This window comes from Haemorhous mexicanus, chromosome 16 (assembly GCF_027477595.1).
Source record: "Haemorhous mexicanus isolate bHaeMex1 chromosome 16, bHaeMex1.pri, whole genome shotgun sequence".
NCBI lineage: Eukaryota > Metazoa > Chordata > Aves > Passeriformes > Fringillidae > Haemorhous > Haemorhous mexicanus.
The window spans coordinates 7,921,718-7,942,504 of record NC_082356.1 but is presented as its reverse complement, the minus strand read 5'-3'; the positions used below and the strand labels follow the sequence as shown (position 1 = coordinate 7,942,504).

At 44.3% G+C, this 20,787-nt stretch overlaps 2 pseudogenes; both read right to left on the bottom strand.

The window, feature by feature from the left end:
- The window catches only part of LOC132334706 (zinc finger protein 850-like), a 1,213,125-nt pseudogene that overhangs the window by 1,154,320 nt on the left and 38,018 nt on the right, over window positions 1-20,787 (bottom strand).
- Window positions 2,036-20,679, bottom strand: LOC132334511 (telomere repeats-binding bouquet formation protein 1-like; annotated as a pseudogene).

The window sequence follows — 20,787 nt, the reverse complement described above, 5'->3', positions numbered from 1 at the left end:
TGCTCAGGGCTTCAGCTGTACATTGGTTTCACTTGGCTCCACTGGCACAGCCAGGCAAGACACAACTGAAGCATCCCACAGTGTTCCCTGCTGCACCAGGACAGCCCCCAGCAACAGGAGCACGGCACAGAGGGCTGGGGAGGGGCTCTGCAGCTTCACAGCACTGCTGGACAACAGGGCCAGGGAGAGCAGGGACACCAGGGCAGGTGCCAGCCTTAACACAGCCCCAGTGGCCACTCACAGTGTCTGGCTTCAGCCTTTCCCTCAGCAAAAGACGAGGTGGTGGTGTCTTCTTGGGCAATCCAGACGCCATCTCCAAGGGATGATGTCACAGAGGGAGACAGTGCCTCAACAAAACTGGAAGGAGCAACAATGGAACTCTGACAATCCACAACCCAATCCATGGCAGATTCAAGGCATATACTGGTGCTAAACAATTTGATATGATTTGAAAGTAGCTGAGTGCTTGTTTGGCATAAGTAGCTAGTATTGTTAGGCCTCTAGTTGGACTTTATTTGATCTATATGGCTTCCCTGTGAAATTCAAAGATGGACTGTACTGAAACCTGGAGCTCAAAAGCTGGACATTAATAATAGTTGGAACAGACAAAGCTATAGCTTAAATATTACTTAAAAATAGCCAGAGTGGGCCTCCTCTTCTTCAGGCTAAAGCACCCCTGCTCCCTCAGCTGCTCTTCACAAGACTTGGGAGAGACTGGAATGTTATGGCTAATGGCTTAAATCTTGTTAGGAAGGACTTTTTGCCCATTCTGACAAAACTGAATCAAGAAGCTGCCACCACTGAAGCCCAGCCCTCCCTGAAAATGCCTCCTTATTCGAACTTGGGACTGGGAGTTAAGGCACCTAAGGGAACTTGAGACAAGATCAAGGAGACACTATTGTCCTGCTAGCTCAGGTCTGGGGAGAACTAAACAAGGCTAATTGAGAAAAATGTATCCACAACCAGGCCAAACCCAGCAGCTGTCCTGAAAATCAGCTCTCCCTGCCTTCAGGCTGGGGAAGTCATAGCTACAGACTCATCTGCTGAGGCCAGCTTTGCACACAAACCTCCCATCAACACAGGGGGAAGGAGGAAATTTTGGGGGTGTGGCACAACCTCTGGTAAGGGGCAGTGGACACCCATCCTCCCTCAGACAAACTGGCTCAGCTCTAAAACCCCCCAGCCCCAGAAGGCCACATCCAGGGGACATTCCCATCAGGGGCAGCTGACGGGGTGTCAGAACACATCAAAGACCTCCAAAGTGCCCCCAGAGCCATTCCTGAGGCCTTGCACCAGGTGACTGCAGGGCATGCAAAGGAACACAACAGATCTGAAAATCCACAACCCAATTCACAGCAGGCTCAAAAGGATATACTGGTGCTAAAGATTTTATATTATTTGAAAGTAGCAAGAGAGAGAGTCTAACTTGCCCCACCCCAGGCAGGAACCTGGGCAGTCCCACCTTGCCCAAATCTGCATGAATCCATTGAAGTCTCATGTTTTGTGACACCTCACCACAGAGAAGACCAGAAGAGGATTTCATGGTATGCCAGTGAGATCCATGCAATGGTGATACTTTCTACTTTTTATTTCATCTGTCACTCTCTTTCTGTCCCCCTCGCCAACTTCCTTCTCTATTTCTCTCTCTCTCTTCCTCAGATTTGCTCTTACATAAAATCCAGACAATTGACTTTGGCATATGGTCCTGTTTGCTCCTTAATTCAGGGCCATCTCCCTAATAATTTTAAGAACCAGACCATAACAACCCACTGAAACTTGAGCAGAACTCATTCACCTTTAAGCAGTTTAAGTCATCGCTATAGGGAAAAAAATGTCTAGACTAGCACATTTAGAAAATGCTGCATTTCTTCAGTGGAAAAAAAGCACCATCAGTAGACCAGATATCGTTCATCTATTCAGCTGCACATGCCACTGAACTAATGCACCAGAAGAGTGGCATGATCACATCCTCTGTTTCCCTTTGGAATTCTCTTTCAGAGCACAGATGGGACAAAACCAAAAAGCACAACTTGAGTCAATCTTTACCTTCAAATGAAATTGAGGACTCCTCGCTGGCAGAGACCAAAGCTCTGCAAGTCCAGGGCTCGCTGGCAGAGACAATCTCTATGAAAAAGTCCCCGAGCGAATCGCTGAGTGCAGCCGTTGCAGGAGCCCAGGCTGCGAACAACCAGCCCGGAGCGCGCTCTGCGGCAACTGAGGCGGCGGCGCCGTCACAGCCGCTGTGGCCGCGCCCGCGGTTCCCCGGCAACCGCAGCACCCGATTGTCGGGGCCGGGCCGGGGGCGGTGACGCCGGGCGGGCCTCGGTCCCCGCTCCTTCCAGCCCTGCTGCCCCCTCGGTCCCCGGCCGGAGGGGGAGGAATCCGCTCCGGGGCCCGGAACGTGACGGGCCACAGCGGCAGCGCTCGATATCGCCGGGGCCTCGGCCCCAGCTCCGGGCTGCTCCTGCACAAGGAAGGCGGAGCCGGGGGGGGAACCCAGGCTCTCAACACTTCCCATAAGTGTCTAAAATCATGCACTTCAATTAAAACAGTGAGATGATTGCACAGAAAGAAGGAGTGTTCAGCCTTGAAGTGGAGGGAGAAGCAAATGCTCTGATCTGTCTGTCCAAGTGGCTCGACTTTGTATTCAGTTCCCTTCAATCCCGTGTCTCAGATCTTTGCCCTTCCATGCAGCAATGCACACTAGAATAGCACAGAGGGGGAAGCATGTCCAAGTGGCTGGTAACGATTTTAGTCCGGGGAAGGGAGAAAAGGACAATTTCTTCTGCAAAATCATATCTATTCTTGCTTTTCCTGTGCACTTCAGAAGAACCTGAGAACCTCCTGGACAGTCTCTAGAAAGACTGTCTGAATACCTGATGCTTAAAGCAACTGTTTTTATAGAGCATTGTGGTTACTTGACAGACACAGGGATATTCCACACAATTTCTTTTGAGATCTACTAAAAGCAGATCTAGAATGCTACTTGAAGTCATCTTCCCAGTGCTGACAGACTCTCAGATTCTGAAAACCTCTATGGTTGACAGTATGAAGAAATATTCTGAGTGTTGTCATTCTAGTATGGAGGCAACTGAAGTGCTGTTAGAAAAGCTATGGAAAGAGCTGAATTTCCTTCAAACATAAAGTAAGAAACAGGGAATCCAGCAGACTTGATGACTGCATGGCAAGAGCCATAAAACCTTTTTTTAATTATCTGAGCAGTGAAGATGGCAGTGCCCAGGTCCTTTTCCCAGCTGAAGAAACAGTTAATTTTTCAGCAGCTGGATAAGGATTACTTCCTGCATTTGCTTCCTCCCATTCCAAACTTCAAGCCAAACAAGCACCTGTCAGCATACACTGCCTATTGACCCAAATGATTTGAAGATGTTAGTTAGTGGCTTTATCCTTGTACCTTACAAGGATCTACCTCTTACCATCCTTGGTTTCTTGTCTTTTATTTTGGAAAGCAGAGCTTTCATTGTTCCACCAGTCTCAATCATGTCCTGAAAGACATAAAAAAGGAAATGATCTTTCAGGTTGGAAAGGAAACCAGACTGTCAGTGGATGAAATGAGAGCATACCAACCTGGCAGCAGAGTAAGATACTTTATTTTATGCAGTATGTATTAATTTGAAAAGAAGGGGAAAAAAAATCCATGTCATTGCACGCCTCCTTCAGTCATTACCTACCTCTACTACTAACACATTCTCTAGGAGAGGGGAGGTTATATATATATATATATATATATATATATATATATATATAAAAAATATCCACCATTTGGGGTAGATCAGTAAATCAGTTCCCACAGCCATACAATCCTGAGCATTTCATGCACCCAAATATTAAAATTACAGGTTTGAATGTCTAGCAATTACAAATTACTTCAACTTCTTTTTCTAGCTTATAGAAAATCTGGGTTTACAGGAAACTAGAATGCCTCCATTCTCTGCACATCTGTAACTCAGGCTGATCTACAATACTGATAAATGTTGCAGGTTGTCATTTCACACAAATTCAGGGTTTTTTCCTGGGTTTTTTGCTCACATTGAACTTATCTTAAGGCTTTACTTTTGCTTGCTCCTTAAACTCTGGAAAGATGTGATTAGTTTTATCCCATTTCGGTAAGTAGGCCAACCTCATCATGCTGTTTTTCAATTGAGTTTATTCTGTGTAAAATTACTTTTGCCTTCTTCCAGCTATCTTGCAGACATCTTTTTCTGACTTGCATATCCAATTCTTCTGCACTGTTCACATTTAATGAGTTATCATATCATTTCAGAGCAACTGTTCAGCTTTATAAAATATAAAACAACATTAATAATTAAAATTTTATCATGTAAACACAACATTTAGGAAGCATTTATTACATTTTTGTATGCTAAGGGACAGCCCCAATCATTTAATGCAAAATTACAATTTTTATAAAACTTAGATTTCTACATAAATGTTAACACACTTGAAATATAAGCTGCTGTTACAAGAGGTGAACTTGCAATTAGAGTTCCTACAAACTGTTTCCACAATGATGCTGTGAAAAAAAAAAAAGCTTTTTCATTGAATTAACTCTGGGTTCTTCACCAGTATGAGTCACTGCTTTTTTAAAAAAACAACTCCACAGTAATGGACACTACAAATCTCCACACCTCAATCTGACACAAACCTCTCCGTTGTGTTTGCAGCACAGAAATGGAGATACAGGTTTGTTTTTTCCTAATTAGCAACTGCACACCCTCCACGCTCTAGAGATTAGAGGACAAGGTCTCTCTGCCTCATGGGAGGGATTGTACAGATAATTTATAAAAAACTGAAACAGGGGGCCCAAAAATACATCCTACTTTAGAAAAAAAAGATCAAGATTTCTTCAGATTGGAAATGAATGTAGACACAGTGATTTCAGGCTTGATTATCTCCTGGTTTATTCTCTCCCTCTAGTGGTACACCCCCAGGAAGAAAGTATCCCCTGGGTGATAAATGACAATGTTGATCTTTTCCACACAATTTAGAGATGGGAAAGCTTTAAGAATTGGCCCTACATGGAGAGGTTTCACAAATGCATTTTTGCAACACTCTTGGAATTTTTACTTCTTTTTTTTTCTGCCTAAGTCAGTTCTTAAAGACAAATAGGCAACTTTCTGTGCAGAAAACAAACATCTTTTGGAGTATACAGAATTACAAAAAAAGCTGCCACAGAAGTTAAAATCACTTGGGGAATCATCAGAACACAGAGATGGAAACAATCCCTCTCCTTTTTAAAGCAGTCACAGCAAGCTTACTCATTTGTTTGCAGCTCTGCAGCACAAAAGTAGCAGCTTTGACGAGCTCCTCGTCCTGAGATTCTGTCAATACCTGAATCATGAGTGGCAGACCATTGTTCTGAGGCAGCTCACACTGGTTCTCTTCTAGAACAGGACATGGTAAAGGAAAGGTTTGGTTTCAGCCCCACACACCTTCACCTTACAGTCACTGTAGGGGCCAATACTGGCAACTCTCTGCAAGTTTCTGCAGAGAGATTTTCACTCCAGACCCGAGCCTGCTGCAGTGACAGCAGGAGAGCTTTACATCCCACAGGATGATTTGACCAGAACTCAGGTTGCTGTAAGAAAACTGAAGGACTGAGACCACTTATTCGATGGAGTTCCAAGCTCATTTAATTGTGGCTCAAAACTTTTGAATAATGACTCCTGTTTTTCTTCTCTTTCACGACCTGCTCTTGGAGTAGATATGCAACATTTCTGTGAGGCCTGGGATGCAGAAATATCAAAATCTCAAGGTTTCTATTTAGCAAAATAAAATTAGTAGCTTAAGCCTGGTCTAGCCAATCTGTTCCTCCTCATTTCTTCTGTCATTGGCTGAATTTTTATTGTGCTCTCATTCCCATATGGAATCATATAATGGATAATTGCTAAACATAGTTCTTTCTTCTTTAAACTTAACAAAAAAAAAGGAAATAAAAACTTTTACCATTTTTATTTTGACACTGTTGGCATTTGAAGAAAAACCTTTTTTATGTTGAAATAATTTTTTAATAATTTTTCTTTTCAAAAGACATTTTCCATTAAGTCTTGTTTCACTAGTTCTTAATGAAAAAATGTCTGTTAAAATAAATTTATGACCTCTTGAGCTAATTATTGAACATGTTATTGGCACTCAGAGGATAAAAATCAAACTTTCTGAACACAAGGTCTTTTTCTTGTTTCTCTAAACATACATGAGAAACACCACAAGTACAAATCAATTTCCCTTTCTCTTTGCTTGCACTACCACAAAATACCAACCGAAGTGCTGTATTTGTACCAGATAAGCTTGGGTAAGCCCTGAGGAACACGACAAAACCATTTTAGAGCCACCAACTGCTTCTGTGTCTTGAAACAATGCTCTTACATGGCTTTTACAAATATTCCTGGCCTTGTAAGCAGTGGAGAGAAGCTGTATGTGCCAAGGACCATGAAAAGGGTGCTCAAGACAACCCATTTGCTAGGTCTGGATTGTAGTAGCTGTCAAGTCTGGATTAATTATTCCTTGAGACACCTAAGCCCAGCTCTGAATTCTTGCATATTGAGTCTACTTTTCAAAGCTACTTAAGACACTTCCTGCTAACAAGCTTTAAAATTTAAAGATGGAACATTCTAGAAAACTTTTTGTCCAAATACTGACATTGTATTATTTAACTGAACTCTCTCTCGTGTTCCAGTCTTGATGAAGTGACACCACAAGAGGAGTCAGTGGATGAGAATTTAGGAGAAGCTGACAGACAGGAAAAAGAAAAAGCAAATCTTACCACAAACTTCAGTACAGTGTCCAATTGTTAGAATAATACTGATTTTTTTCTCCTGTACTCAGTGTCTCATTGGACAGCAGCTTCAGCAGCTCTGACACAGTGGGATACTTTGCCAAGACAACACTCATGGCAGCTGTTGGTTAAAATGATTGGAAGGAAAAGAAAGTCGATTGTGAGTGTACAGGAATTATCCAAGGACCAAATGCTGGGTTTGGAGGGAACTGTACAGAGCCCTCAAAGCCTTGGGCCTGCTCAGCCCTGCCCTGCTCCACCCTGAACAGCTCAGATTACCCCACCCCTCCTGTGCTGCTCCCAAATCCAGTCCTGCCCATCCTCCCAGCCTGTGCTCCACGGAGAGGAGGCAGAAGATCTGATGAATGAGGAGGGCTTTGCACTGTGCAACTTCTGGAGATCCCTGCTGAGTTTCTCCATGTCCTTGATCAGCTCCAGCATGAAGCCAGAGAGAGTTGAATAAGCTTTGACACGCAGAGTATCTGCCATAAAAAGAGCAGGGGGCAAGCCCTTCCTGGCACTGGCAACACCACTGCTAGAGCATCCACGCTGAGGCCCAGTCCTGTCACACCCAACTGAGCTGAAACTACCCTCACAACTAGTGCAGGCTGATGCTTTTCAACTTCTGGGAACTTCCATTTGAAGCTCTTATGGCAGAAGTGTGAGGTACAGCAACCACAGCCACAGCACAGGCTCGTCAGGATCACAGGCTTCTGCAAACCTTCTGTGGAAAACAAAAAACCTCATCAGGAGAGCAGTACCCGGCCAGCAAACCAGAGCAGAGTGTGCTGTGCACAAACACCACGTCCGTTCAGCTCCACCTCTAAATGACTAAAGCTTCCTAAAGCTACACAATTTATTATTCAGCCACAGGCATAACTCCAGGATCCAAACTGACTGGTCAAATCCAGGCCCAGAGCTCAGCTTTACTTACCCAGCAAGGGCTGGAGCATCTCAATTTTAATTTTCAGTTGGGTTTAAATTTCACTGCATTCATTTGAGCAACAATGGGACAGTAATCCACCTCAGATGAACTGAATCACTCCCCACTTACACCTCTGAGTTTTAAAAAGCATCGCAACATCCACTGGGATGTGGAGAACTTAACTGCCTTTAAGCATTCATTTCTGCAACTTTTCCACCAGCACAAGACTTTAAAAAAAGCATTTTAAAGCTGCCATAGATCAAAAATGTCTTTCCACTCACAGTTAGTAGCAATACAGGCATTCAGAGTCTTTGTTACTACCACTGCAAGTCTCATGCTGGAGTGACACAAACAGGAATCAGGCATAAGCTCAAGGAGAGCTTTGGCTAATGTATCCAATCCTCCAATAGAAACAAAAGATTTCTGCACATCTGCTCAGTGGAAAAAAGAAAAAAATGTGATTTAAGCAACAGAGTCTGCAAATTCTTTTAGCTTTTCACCAAGTAAGTCCATCAGAGTTTTTCTGTGCATGTGTCAGTCATTACATTTCTTATACATCAGAAGCTGGAGATACATTAATCTCAAGAAATGCAGTAACCGCAGATAAAATAGTTACAGGAAAACATGACCCTGATATGTGCACACAAATGGCAAACATCATGCCTGAGTTCTACCTAAGTCATTGTTTTCAGCCATGTCACAAGGACTTTAATTTAGACACACATTTAATCAGAACAGCTCCCAGCAGTTTTACTGACCCTATCAAATGTAAGCAGACTGTGGCTATTTGTGGACTTGAGCACAGCACAGTGTAAGTAAAGATGGTGGAGTACAGTGGTCAGAGTAAAAGTGGGAAGAACAGCAAATGACTTTGTAGAGATTGACAAGAAAGAAAAACCCATTTACCTCTTGAATTAAACTTCCTTTTATCAAATTCAAAGCTGTGTAAAGGTTGAGCTGCACTTCCAGTTGTTTGCAACTGTGAGACCAAGAAATGAACAGATGGGACGAACTATCTCAGGCTCTGTGCAACTCTCGAGCCACTCTTTGGCATAGGGAAAAACCCCACAGCAAATGTTCTGATTATCTTCTAGAAAAGTAAAAACAAATTACCCCAAATCAAAACGCAATGAAATAAACTTCAGCTGAACAGTTAAAATGAAACCAGTGTTACCGATTTGGAGAATATCTTTGGACTTCTTCCACAGTTTTCAGAGCAACCTGTCCCGTTCTGGGGGTTGTTGACACAGGCACAGAGAGTGCTGCACACTGAGGACCAGAGCTGATAGCAGGGATCAGTGTTTTCAGCTGACAGATTCTTCTCAGATGTGGAGAGAGTTGTTCTGTTGCGGACAAAGAAAACAAGTCCCAGACAGTCAAGGAAACATAGCTGCTAACCAGCCTACTATTTGCCTGTTTGAATTGCAGCCCTGTTCACCTGAACAACTGCAGCAGCAGGCTGATGCAGCCTGTGTCTCTGACATGGGTTTGCCCATTTTCTAAAAGAGAACACACACAAGACTCCAGAGACAAATGCAACTGCAGACAAAATCTTAACAGCAAGTTGAATTTACATACATACATTCCCTTTCCTAAGCACATACCCTCCCCACAAGGAAATACAAAATCATATCAACATATTGGTAAATAACCTTTCCATGTCTCTCTCTTTCTAGACACTCTCATAAACTATGGGTTTGCATTTGCAAACTCTCTTCTTAGAACTAAACCACGTTCTGCTGTTTAAGGAAATCCCAGTGAGCAATGACCTACTTCGACAATTCAGGTTCGGTTACATGCAAACATTCATCTTTATAAATTCACTTCACCACAACATTGCTTATTGCATGTTCCAAAGTTTGGACTGCAGATTGGCAAATAGAAAAGGAGAGTTATCATAACACAGAAAAAAAAACCAACTTACCATTATTTGACACCAGTACTAAGATGACAGAAACAGACATTCTTTTCAAGTTCACATCAGAATCCTTTTTAATTCAAAATAAAATGAGTTCTTCAAGCAACTCAGAAGTACACAAGACAGTGTACTTGTCAACAGTGTCTGCTGACAAGACACTGAAAACAAAAAGTGAAAACCTCAAGTAAGCTACTCATCATCCTAAATTATTAAGTTTCAATTGTGGCCAGTATGTGGGGAGCAGAGACAGGGCAGGACTATGAAGTGCCTGAGGGCTTCCCCCTGCAGTGAGTTCTACACCAAGCAGGACCCTGGCAAGCTCTGGAACAATCCAGGAGTCACTGAACACTTGCTGCTGAGGGACAGGGGGAGTGCAGCTGTCTGGTAACTTAAAGACACCCTGTGTGCACAAGTCAGCAAGGCACAGATCAAATCTGGGGATGGACAGGGCAACTGGGGCACCTTCCCTGCCCTTGCTCCAACTGACAATCTTGTAGTCTCATTTTGTGAGACCAAAAGAAAATGGAGACAAAGCAGGAGCACAAGTAATGACAGGGGGCCAGAGCACACTCAGAAATACAAACAGTGTTATTTTTATTGCCATTACTCTCTAGAATAATCCCCAATGTAAATAAAGCTGCTTCCTTTACGATGCAATGAGCACTCGACTTGGCAAGGTCATTTCTAAACATCAAACCACCAATTTCTCCAAAGTATTCGCTTGCTTCACCTACAAGAGGAAAAACTTTTGCTTCTGTTTCTCTGCAAAATGAAAGGCTTCTATGATTTTCCAACATCTCAAGCCTTATGTCCTTTAGACATTTTTACAGTGCCCACCAGTTCCTTGGCATATATGGTGAACATAAATGCCTGCATTGTTTCTAAGGAAAAGCCTTTCTTACTGTTTTGTTGGCAAATGGAATAGACAGTGACCACAGCCTCCTGCTGAGACAGAGGGCAGTCCAACTGAGATTTAAGGCATTCCAGCAGTAAGGTCAGATCTGTTTTCATATCTAGGAGCAAACACAAATAACTTCATTAAAATTGTTATCTTTTCTCTCTATTAATCTAGTCAGTATTAGAATAAACCTGTCAAAATGCAGTATGTAGGTGTATTTTAAAAAAGGGGGGGAAGTGAGCCAAAATGGAGCTACATCACTTCTATTCAGCCACAAACAACACACCTAGAAATATTTCTGTCCATCCTTTGTTATTTGAGCATGAGTTCCTTTGCAGAGTAACAGCTTCCTTTTAATATTTCTGGCCTTTCATTACTAGTAACTCTTAGTAAGTCTGATGTAAACTACTAAATATTAAATTCACAATTGCAAGGTGCATTAAGTGTAAATAATACAGAGCCATTAAAGTATTCAGAGTGCAAATAAAATTCAGGGTGCAGTTGAAAATCTGTGGAGTAGTAAGGAAAGAGTCCAAGAGCACAAGGCTGCTCCGTGGTACTGAGGTAAGGAGACATAAACCATGCAGCACAGCAGCAGAGCCCTCAGTCAGGTGGGTGGAGACAGAACACAAAATATTCTCTGGGCACCTACACACAACCCTGGGTGGGAAAACAGACTTGGAAAATCTGCTTCTTAGTCTTTGGGGTATCATTAAAAGACTTAGATGATAATTATTTCTAACAGTCACAGAAGGTATTGTTAACAGTAAACCATTACAAGGTCTGAGGGTTCTTAAAGAAGTTAAAATACAATAAAAATGTGGATAAATATTAGCAAATTAAAAACAAAAAAAGTGACTTTGTAATGGTGTGTTTTACTATGTGTGCAGGTTTGACATTGGAGTTACCCTTTGCATATCCAATACAGTATCCAAAATGTGGAAATTAGGAAAAAGCATGTTCTCCCAACTGCTCACCACCCCACAACAGGCCTATCACAGTCTACTAAAACTTTGTAAAATTGATGCAGATTATAATGACAAATTATATTAGATATCTTACCACACTGATTTATCTGCACCTTTTGAGTGTTCTTTTTTTATAAATCTCTGTTCTTGTTCTACAACAGCAAGGAAAAAGTTTTTTCAGTTCTGTTCAGATTAGCAGTGTTTATAATATATGCAGTAGAAATGACATCATTTTTCTAAAATGCACTTTTCTCAGTTTTCTGCTTTTACTTTGTCATCTCACACACACACAGTTGAATGTATTGTTGTATGGCAGAGTTTTCCTTTGGAAATACAGTCTTTTATGACAGCCCTGCATTTGTAACTCCCAGGTGATCATCTTTTGAGAGTGGACATTCTGCAGAAATCAGGTCGTTCCATGTTACCCCTGAGGGGCACTGTCAGTAAAGAACATCCCCTGCTCTGTGTCACTGATCACAACAAAGCTGATCCAACTTTCCTTACAAGAGTGGCCACCTTTGCCATCAGCCAACAACTGGCACTAAGACCAAGTCATGTTACTTAGGGGGTGGACACTCTAAAACACTCGGCCTCCTGTTGCTCAAGGAGCCACCAAACCATCAGCATTGTTCTGGCAGCACTGATCAAACCAAGGGCAGTGAGCACAGAGACATGTTCCTTACAGTGAGAACCCACTGAAATTCTCCAAAGACATTGCCACATTACATGAACCATGTAACCCACCAAACCCCACAGCATTGCTTCTTCTCAAACCCCACGGGGCAGCCTCTGAGAGCAGAGCAGCAGAGTGACATTCAGCTTTGGAGGCACAAAGATGCTCCCTCAAACACGCCCCAAGTCCCAAACAGAGAAGGTTGATGCAAGCATCACAGTAACCTCTTACAATTTCTCCAAAAATGACTTAGCTCCAGGCAGAAACTTTAAATCAGTGGCAAATGCAGCTTAAGAATGGATTCATTTTCCTTCTCCAAGTGGAGCAAAGGCTCAAAGCAGAAGCACTGTCATCCTAATGAAGACAGCCAGCCCTGCTTTCTCTTGGAGTTACTGACTGCCCCCATTCCTTTGCTGCTTCCCTTACACAGCGAGAATTGAGAGAGTTCATCTCCCTGCAGCCTTTCAGAAGTGATAACAGACATGGATTTCATTTTCCTGCAAATCCAACCCTGCCACAACAAGGAAAAGCTTGCCAGCCTTCCTCACCTCTTTTTGTCCTACTGCCACCACCCTGCCAGCCTAAGAAAAAACACAACCCACCCAAACAAAAGGAAGCCTGTAAAAATGAGTTCGCTCTGGAGCTAATTTCTTTTCAGAAGAGTTTCATTTAATACATGTTTATATAATTATGCAATATAAGAAGCACAAGGGGTTTAAAACTGGATGTATACAAGGATGTATATTTTGACCTTTACCTGCATCTTTTTGACTTTTGCAACCTACAGGAGGCATGGAAAATAGCATTGATAAACCAGCATACATTATAATTAGATGCAAATAGCTCACCTCGGTTGTTGCATCAGAGAGCAAGGTGGAAAGACAAACAACTAGATTTGCTTCAACAAACAGCTGGCAAATGTTGCATCTAAAACTCTTCTCCATCAGTTATAGAAAATAATCCAGTAACATCATTTCAAACCTCAGAAACCACTCCTGGAGAAGTGCAGATCTGTCAATGTGTGCGCTCAGCAGCACCAGAGCACATGGCTGGCACGGTCAGTAGACCAGCCAGCCTGGGCAGGACTTATCCTTCAAAACCCAGGGAGCAAAGGCCAGAGGGGAGAAGTGCGGGTTGTTGGCGTCCTGTGGAAACCAAACCCCACAGCAGCAGCTGAGGCCGTGAGGACGCTGCGCTGTGGAACAGGACTTGGGGCTGTCCTGGCCTATTTCAGCTCCCTCGCACCCTCCTCCCTCAGATGAGCCGTGTGTGATTTACAGCTCCTTATCAGAGCTCCACTCTGAAGCCTTAGCAAGCACTCCAGATCAGCCCAAATATAAAAGGGAAAGAACATATACATATTTAAAGTAAGGGCGGGGGGGGGGGGGGGGGGAGAGTTGGAAGGCAACAGTTTAAAGAGAAACAGCAGCTGCATTCTTCTGTGGGAATGCTGGGGAGTCCCAAGGTGGGAAATGGGGCACGGCTCGGGTACCTGTGATCCAGTGGCGCGGGTGGCTCCGGGCAGACCCCGAGGCGAGGCGGGTGCCCGCTGCCGAGCGCTGTCCGGCTGAGGGGTGGGAACTGCGGGCTGAGGGACGGGATCTGCGGGCTGAGGGACGGGATCGTCGGGCTGAGGGGTGGGATCTGCGGGCTGAGGGGTGGGATCTGCGGGCTGAAGGACAGCGGAGGCCCCGCCGGGCTGAGGGCGGGGATCTCGCGGAGCTGAGGGCAGAGCCCGACCCGGCCCCTCAGGAGACGCCACAGCCACAGCGCCGCCCCAGCACCTCAGGGCGCAGCCGCCCTCGGACTCGGAACAGCCCTGAGCCTTCCCCTCGGCAAGGCGGGAAGCGCTTGGAATTGTAGAACCGACAGAGGTGAAAGAGATCTTGAAGAGCATCAGTTCATCGTCAGCCCAGCACTGTCACTGCAAACCCTAAACAACTGAACATTTGCCTCTTTAACACCTCCAGGAATGGCAAGTGCACCACCTCTCTGGCCAACCTATTCCCAGGCCTGAACACCTGAGCAGTGGAATTTTTTTTCTAAAGTCTAACCTGAATTTCCTCTCAACGTGAGGCCACTTCCTCTGGCTCTCAGTGCAGTCCCAGCAGAAGAGAGCAGCCCCCCCTCAGTGCACGCTCCTGTCAGGGAGTTGGAGAGAGCGGTGAGGTCCCTCCTGAGCCTCTTCTCCAGACTGAACAAACCCAGCTCCCTCAGCTACTCCTCATGGGACATGTTTTCTAGAGCCTTTGTGAGCCTTGCTGCCCTTCTCTGGACACACTCAGCCCCTCAATGTCCTTTTTCACAAGGGGCCCAGAGCTGACACAGCCCTCGAGCTGTGGCCTCAGCAGTGCCCAGCACAGAGGGGCAGGCACTGCCCTGGTCCCGCTGCCCACACTGCTGCTGATCCAGGCCAGGTGCCATGGGCCTCTTGCCCCCTTGGGCACACTCTGGCTCACACTGAGGCGGCTGGTGACCTGCAGGATGTGGCACTTGGCCTTGTGGAACCTCAATGGCCTTGTCCTTGGCCCATTGATCCAGTCTGTCCAAGTCTCACTGCAGAGCCTTCCCGTCCTCCAGCAGATCCACACTCCCACCCAACTGGGCATCGGCAAATTTACTGAGGGTGCTCTCAATCTCCATCTCCAGATCATCAATAAAAAAGTTAACCAGGCAATAAAGAAGTTAACCAGGACCAGCCCCAAAACTGAGCCCTGGAAAACACATTTCAATGCAGCTCTGTTTGCATACTCTGCAGTTGGAGGCTGCAATGCCCCCACAACAGAAAGAGCTGCCATCCCTTGGCATTGGCCACACACACAAGTGCAGGAAAAAAACCTTTTACTCGGTGAGTATGGCTGACAGATCTGAGCTTTCAGGCACACACTCCCTTTCCCTAATGACCCTGAACTCAAGAAAAGGTATTTCACCTTCCAGCTCTTTGCACCATTGCATCCTCAGACCATCAGAGCTCCACCAGCCTCTCTCATCCTTTTGCGCCTTCTCCCCACTCAAGCTGAGGAGCAGCTTTGATAAGAAAAAATGCAGTTCTGCTGCCAAGGAGGTGAGCCAATTTGCAAATGCAACTTACCCTACCAAAAACAGCTACTGCCTTTTTCTTTCAGAGGTGAGCCATCAGAAGTAATGAAATTGTGTTGCATTTTAAACCAAAGTGGAAAAGAAACGAAAGCACTCACAGAGGATTTGGCAAAGCCAATAGGTGCCAATGTGGTTTATCCTGTTGGCTGCTCAGTTATTGCAGCCCTTTGCTACTTTACCATTTGTCTTGTTTGGAGATTGTGCTCAGATAATTCAGTGATGGGTACAAGAGAAATTTAAAAAATCATAGCTGATTGCAAAATAATACAGCCTAGGAAAATTTTAATAGATGGTGAAGTATTTACATCAGGGTGATGACAGTTACCACACACAGAACAAAAGAAGCGGTTTTAATAAAACTTTAATTACATCCTTGTTCCTCAAGCCTTACTATCCATTTGTTTGGCTGATGTAGTATTATGTAAAAATCCTGTTCAATATCTTGTATTGTTTATACTTTCCAACACTTCTGATGTGTTTTCTAAAAGCTGTTAGTATTTTTTATTTTGAAAAAAAATCTATTATTTTGGTAGCAACATTGCAGTTCTGTGTTTCCTTTTGGTACTCAGCTGAAAAAAATAAAGAAAAAAAAAAGAGCAGAAAAAATTGCAGAGGGGGAAAGTAGATCACAAGGAGCAAAGTTACAGGAGATGAGTACATTACTACTGCCACTGCTTAAGAGCATCTCTCACAAAAAGCAGACTGGCTACACTGTCCCAACTCCATCATTTCAACTCTCCATGATTTGTTTCTTGCTTTGCAAAGCTGAGCTGAGCCATTTTTGCCTATTATGAATAACAACTAGTAATACACACTTACAGTTCTCTTGTATTACTGCAACAGCACTAGGTTCCCTTAGAATTTTTTTGGGCAATTGCAGTGCAATCCCTGAATTTAAACCAGATCAAGATATTATTTGTAGCTTATTCTTGAAGGTAATTTGTAGCAAAAGTAAAAAAAATTATTGCAGATGGTCAGTGACTGGACTGTTATGTGTATGGGATGCACAGGATGATTTAAGTGCTGCTTCATTCTGTGTGACTCCAGGCTTTGAAAAGAGTAATCCCACTTGGCATTTGGACTCCACTTGGTCTCAGGAATTATGGATCCAGAGTAACTTGTTAGAAGCTTGTGAAAAAATGTCTCTGAAGTTTACAACAGAGCTGAAGTGTACAGAAGGATGAGAATTCAATGAATAATTCAATGAATACTAAGAATAAGTTTGAAAAGCATATCCAGTTATCCTGCTGGCTATGTCCAGTGGCTGTCCCCTGCTACAGTACAGTGCACAATGTCACCAGGAAAATTGTGAATGTCATCTTTAGACCAATCTATTCACACATTTTATTTTTGATCAGAGTTACTTTCTACCAATTACCAAGCTGTTTTGCCTTTTTGAGGCTCTTGGTTTTTCGTGTGAAGTATTTCCATGTATAATACAGGTGGCTCCTGTGTCTTGGTTTGGAAAGACAGGTGTTTGCTAAGGAAGGCAGGAGCCTTTCTTGAAATGGAAAAATGTAAACCCCTTCCTTCTCAATTGCTAAAAATTTGAAATTAAAGGGGGCTCTCAGGTAACAACATGGGGGCAGGAATAACAGTTCTTTATCAGGGAAGTGTCGGCGATGGAGAGAGACGGGGAGACTGACTCAGGTATCAGAATCTGATTTTATTGTGGGATAAAAGCACTTATATACTATTTTAGGGAGACTAGTAATGTGCACTACAATGATTAGGTTAAAATCATACACAAATTTATATATGAAACAACATCCCTTGCTTGCAGTTGTGGAAGGCGAGCCGGCTGCTGGCCTTGCTGACAGCTTCTGCCAGCCAGACTGGCACGGGCTGAGGCAGGGGCAGCCAGCCTGACAAAAGCATCCATCCGTGTGGATGGGGGGTGCGTTTACGGGAGGAAAGGTGGGGATTTTCTCCACCCTTGGGCAGGTTTAATTCTTTCATTGAGTGGTCAGACCCTCCTCAGGCCTGTGGAATGGTGACAGGCTTTGTGCTTTTTCTTGTTTCCAGGTCTTGTTTTGAATTGACTTCCATGCAATTGTTCTCTCTTTTTCCCAGGAGGATTTCACCTGGTGCCCAGACCAGATGGGGAAGCGCCTGCAGCGTCTGTGGAGCACGTCCAGTGGCAGCACTACCCCAGGGGTCACGGTCTGCAGGGACAGCCCCTTTCAGAAGGACGAGGACCTGGTGCGTGATTGGCTTCTCTCCTGGCAGCAGCTCTCCAGAGGTGGGCACCCAGCTCCACAGCTCAGCTGGCAGAAGGGCTCTGGGCAGGCGGCAGTGGGCACACGGGCATCCTGCTCTTGCAGCTGCTGAGGAGTTGCTGTGCTGTGATTAGGCGGAGGAGGTGGAACGTGGCCTGCCATGCTGCCCTTCTCTAAAAACAGAGACTAGGACTGGAGGTTTGGGCTCTGAGCACAGCCAGCAGCCTGGCCCGGGCACAGGCCATGGCAGGACAGGGGGTCAGGAGCCTGCTGCGACTGACCGTGGCTCTCTGGTTTCTCTCTGCAGGCTGCCAGCACCTCATGCCATGGGAACGGCACCGCTCAGCCTGCCAGGCTCAGGGGGCTGGAGGGCAGCCCATGTTCATTTGCTGTCAAAGATAAATTATTTTGGTTTTTGTTTGTTATCGTCGTCATCGGAGCATTTCTTTCATCCTTTTCCAAGCTTTTGGCAGTTGTGATAAATGGATATGATTTGTGCTAACAAAATCTGGTGGTTTATACCAGCTGGACTCTATTGTGGTTTATACCATGTTTTATTTCCTGCATAGGTAAAATACCGTGTATCAAATTTGATCAAAAAGAGAAATGAGGGAGTGTGAAAACATGGATTTGTGGGATGTAGAAGATACCAAAATTCAGTCTTTAATAAAAAGCATGAATTAATATTATCCAGAGAGAAGATGGGGGAAATTGTGATAAATGGATGTGGTTTGTGCTAACAAAATTGTAATTATATCAATATTTTGAGAAGAAAATTGGAAAGGTATATGTGATTCATAGTATGAAGCAGATGGGTTTCTTTGTAGATGATACATGTGGGAAACAGGGTACAGGAGATTGGAATTGGCCTTGATGAACAAAAGTTAGGAAGACTCCCGAGTCAGAATTGGCATCAAGATGAAGTTAAGACAACTCCCAGGACAGGATCGGCGATGACATGAATAACGTTGGGACAATTCCAGACAGGGAGCATAAAAGAGTGTTCTTATCTATAAAATAAAAAGGCTTAACTGGAGCATAGTGCTTACTTACACAACACAGGACTTGGGGCACATGCACAGCCACCAGGTTATTCAGAGGACAGTGAGGAAGACTGTCAGCCTTCCTCCAGGAAGAGCCCCAGAGAGCCAGAAACCCCCTTAGCCACAGCGGGACCATGTGCTGTGAGTGTGGTGATGTTGATTTCAAGAATCAGAAACAGGAGGAGATTTACAGGAAAATATTGATGAATATGTATTAGCCCACAGTACAGAAGTTGTGTTTGGATCCTTTTGCCTTTTGCACGTGAGGCAGGGTGGGAAGCCCTCCCCATACCCCGATCGATTGGTTTTGCTTATGCTTTATCCAAACCACTGCCAAATTTCCTTTTGTAATTAGTGGATTCTATTTGATTGTATTATTTTATCGCAGTTAAAACTGCTGCTAAATTTTCAGTTTCTGGTTTTATAAATTAGACGTATGGGACCTCATATATAACATCAGAAATATGACTTAATAGTTTATAAAACCAAATTTAATATTCATCTAAATTAACAAGGAATAGAAAAGCATTTGAGACTTAATCACAAAGGATAAAGTTACAGAAATGATGATACTTGATTAAATGAATACATTTTAACTTAATGAGTTAATAGCTCAGTCTCCTCTGGCTTTTGATCACCTCCCCAGAAAGGGAGCAGTTCTTTGATCTCCTCTTCATGAGAGGCACAGTCCTTAGGGTTTGGTCTCAGCTTGGCAGGGGGTGTTGTTTTTTGGATGATGATGACTGCCAAAAAGCCCCCTTAAATCCCCCCCAAAACCCCCAAATCCCCTCAAACCCCACCCAAACCTCCCCCCAACCCCCTCAGGATGAATTTTTCATTCATTTCAGGTAATTTTGGGTGGATTGTGGAGGGTTTTGGTACCTTATGGATACAGAAGTAGGCATAGGATTCAAACCCACTCAAAATGCTCCCTTAAAATCCCTCCAAATACCCCCAAATCTTCTCAGGACGGATTTGGAGGTAATTTGGGGTTAATTTCAGGTAATTTTGGGTCGATTCTAGGTTGATTTGGGGTGGTTTTGGTACTTCCTGGACACAAAATTTTGCATAGGATTCAAACCCAGCAAAATCCCCCCCAAATCTCAAAATCCCAAAATTCTCCCCCCAGCTGCCTGGTTGTTGGATCGATTTTTGGTGGATTTTGGGTTAATTTGGAGGAAATTTTGGGTGGTTTTAGTACCTTGTGGATGCCCAAGCGGGTGAAGGATTCAAACCCAGCCAAAGTTTGCTCAAATCCCTCAAAACGCCCCTCAAATTTCACCCAGAGCCCCTCAGGATGGGTTCTGAGGTAATTTTGGGTGGATTTTGGTTAATTTTGGGTCCTTTTGTGAAGCAACGAGCGTGCAGGGCTTTGAGCAGGGCTGAGCAGCGGGGCAGGAAGGGAGGGAGGGAGGGAGGGAGGAAGGGAGGGAGGGATGGAGGTGTGAACCTCCCCCGAGGATCCCCTGATGGGGACACCCCTAAAAAGGTCTGTGCCAGAATTGAGAAACAAACGGGACCTTTGCTTTTTTTGGTCTTCAGGCTGTTGTTTATTTTTCTCTTACCAAAAGTTCAGCACGCCGTCTGCACACCAGACTTAGCGTACAAAGAGAAGGCACCAAAAGTCACAGGACACACAGGTTCAACGTCTTTTAAAATTATTTTGTCCAATTAACTCTTAGAACACATTTTATTTCTACCTTTCTACCAGTAACTAATTCTTTGTTTACCACTCAGCATCTGCATTGCAGCTCTTTCCAACCAATCACCCTGTGCTCCCAACACAGCAGAAAATGGAGGAGATGAAGAACAAGAAGGAGATCAGGCAATGCCCAAAATCCTCCCTTCTATCCATCCTCATACTAAAAAACCAAAGCTCTCAGTTTTTCACCCTGTGATAAACTACACTAATCTCTCTTTCACACACTCATAGATCCCAATTCTTCCCAAAGTCCTGGAAGCTTTCTCCATGGACAAAAGTTAAAAGCAGTGATCTCTTGGGGATCAGGACTTCTCAGGACAGGCAGGGAGACATTCCCTGTGCCCTGGGTTCCAACAGCAGGGGGGAAGGGGAGGTTGGGGACAGGAAAAGAAGGACTTGGGCAGGAAAAAGGGGAACCTTAAACAGCGTGGTAAGCGCCATTTCTAGAGGGAGGGCCCGGGACGGCGCGGCCGTCACCTTCCCGGGTAGGTGTGGATACACAATCCAGGTCAGATTTCCCATGGATCCATCTGGGAAACATTAGGGAGC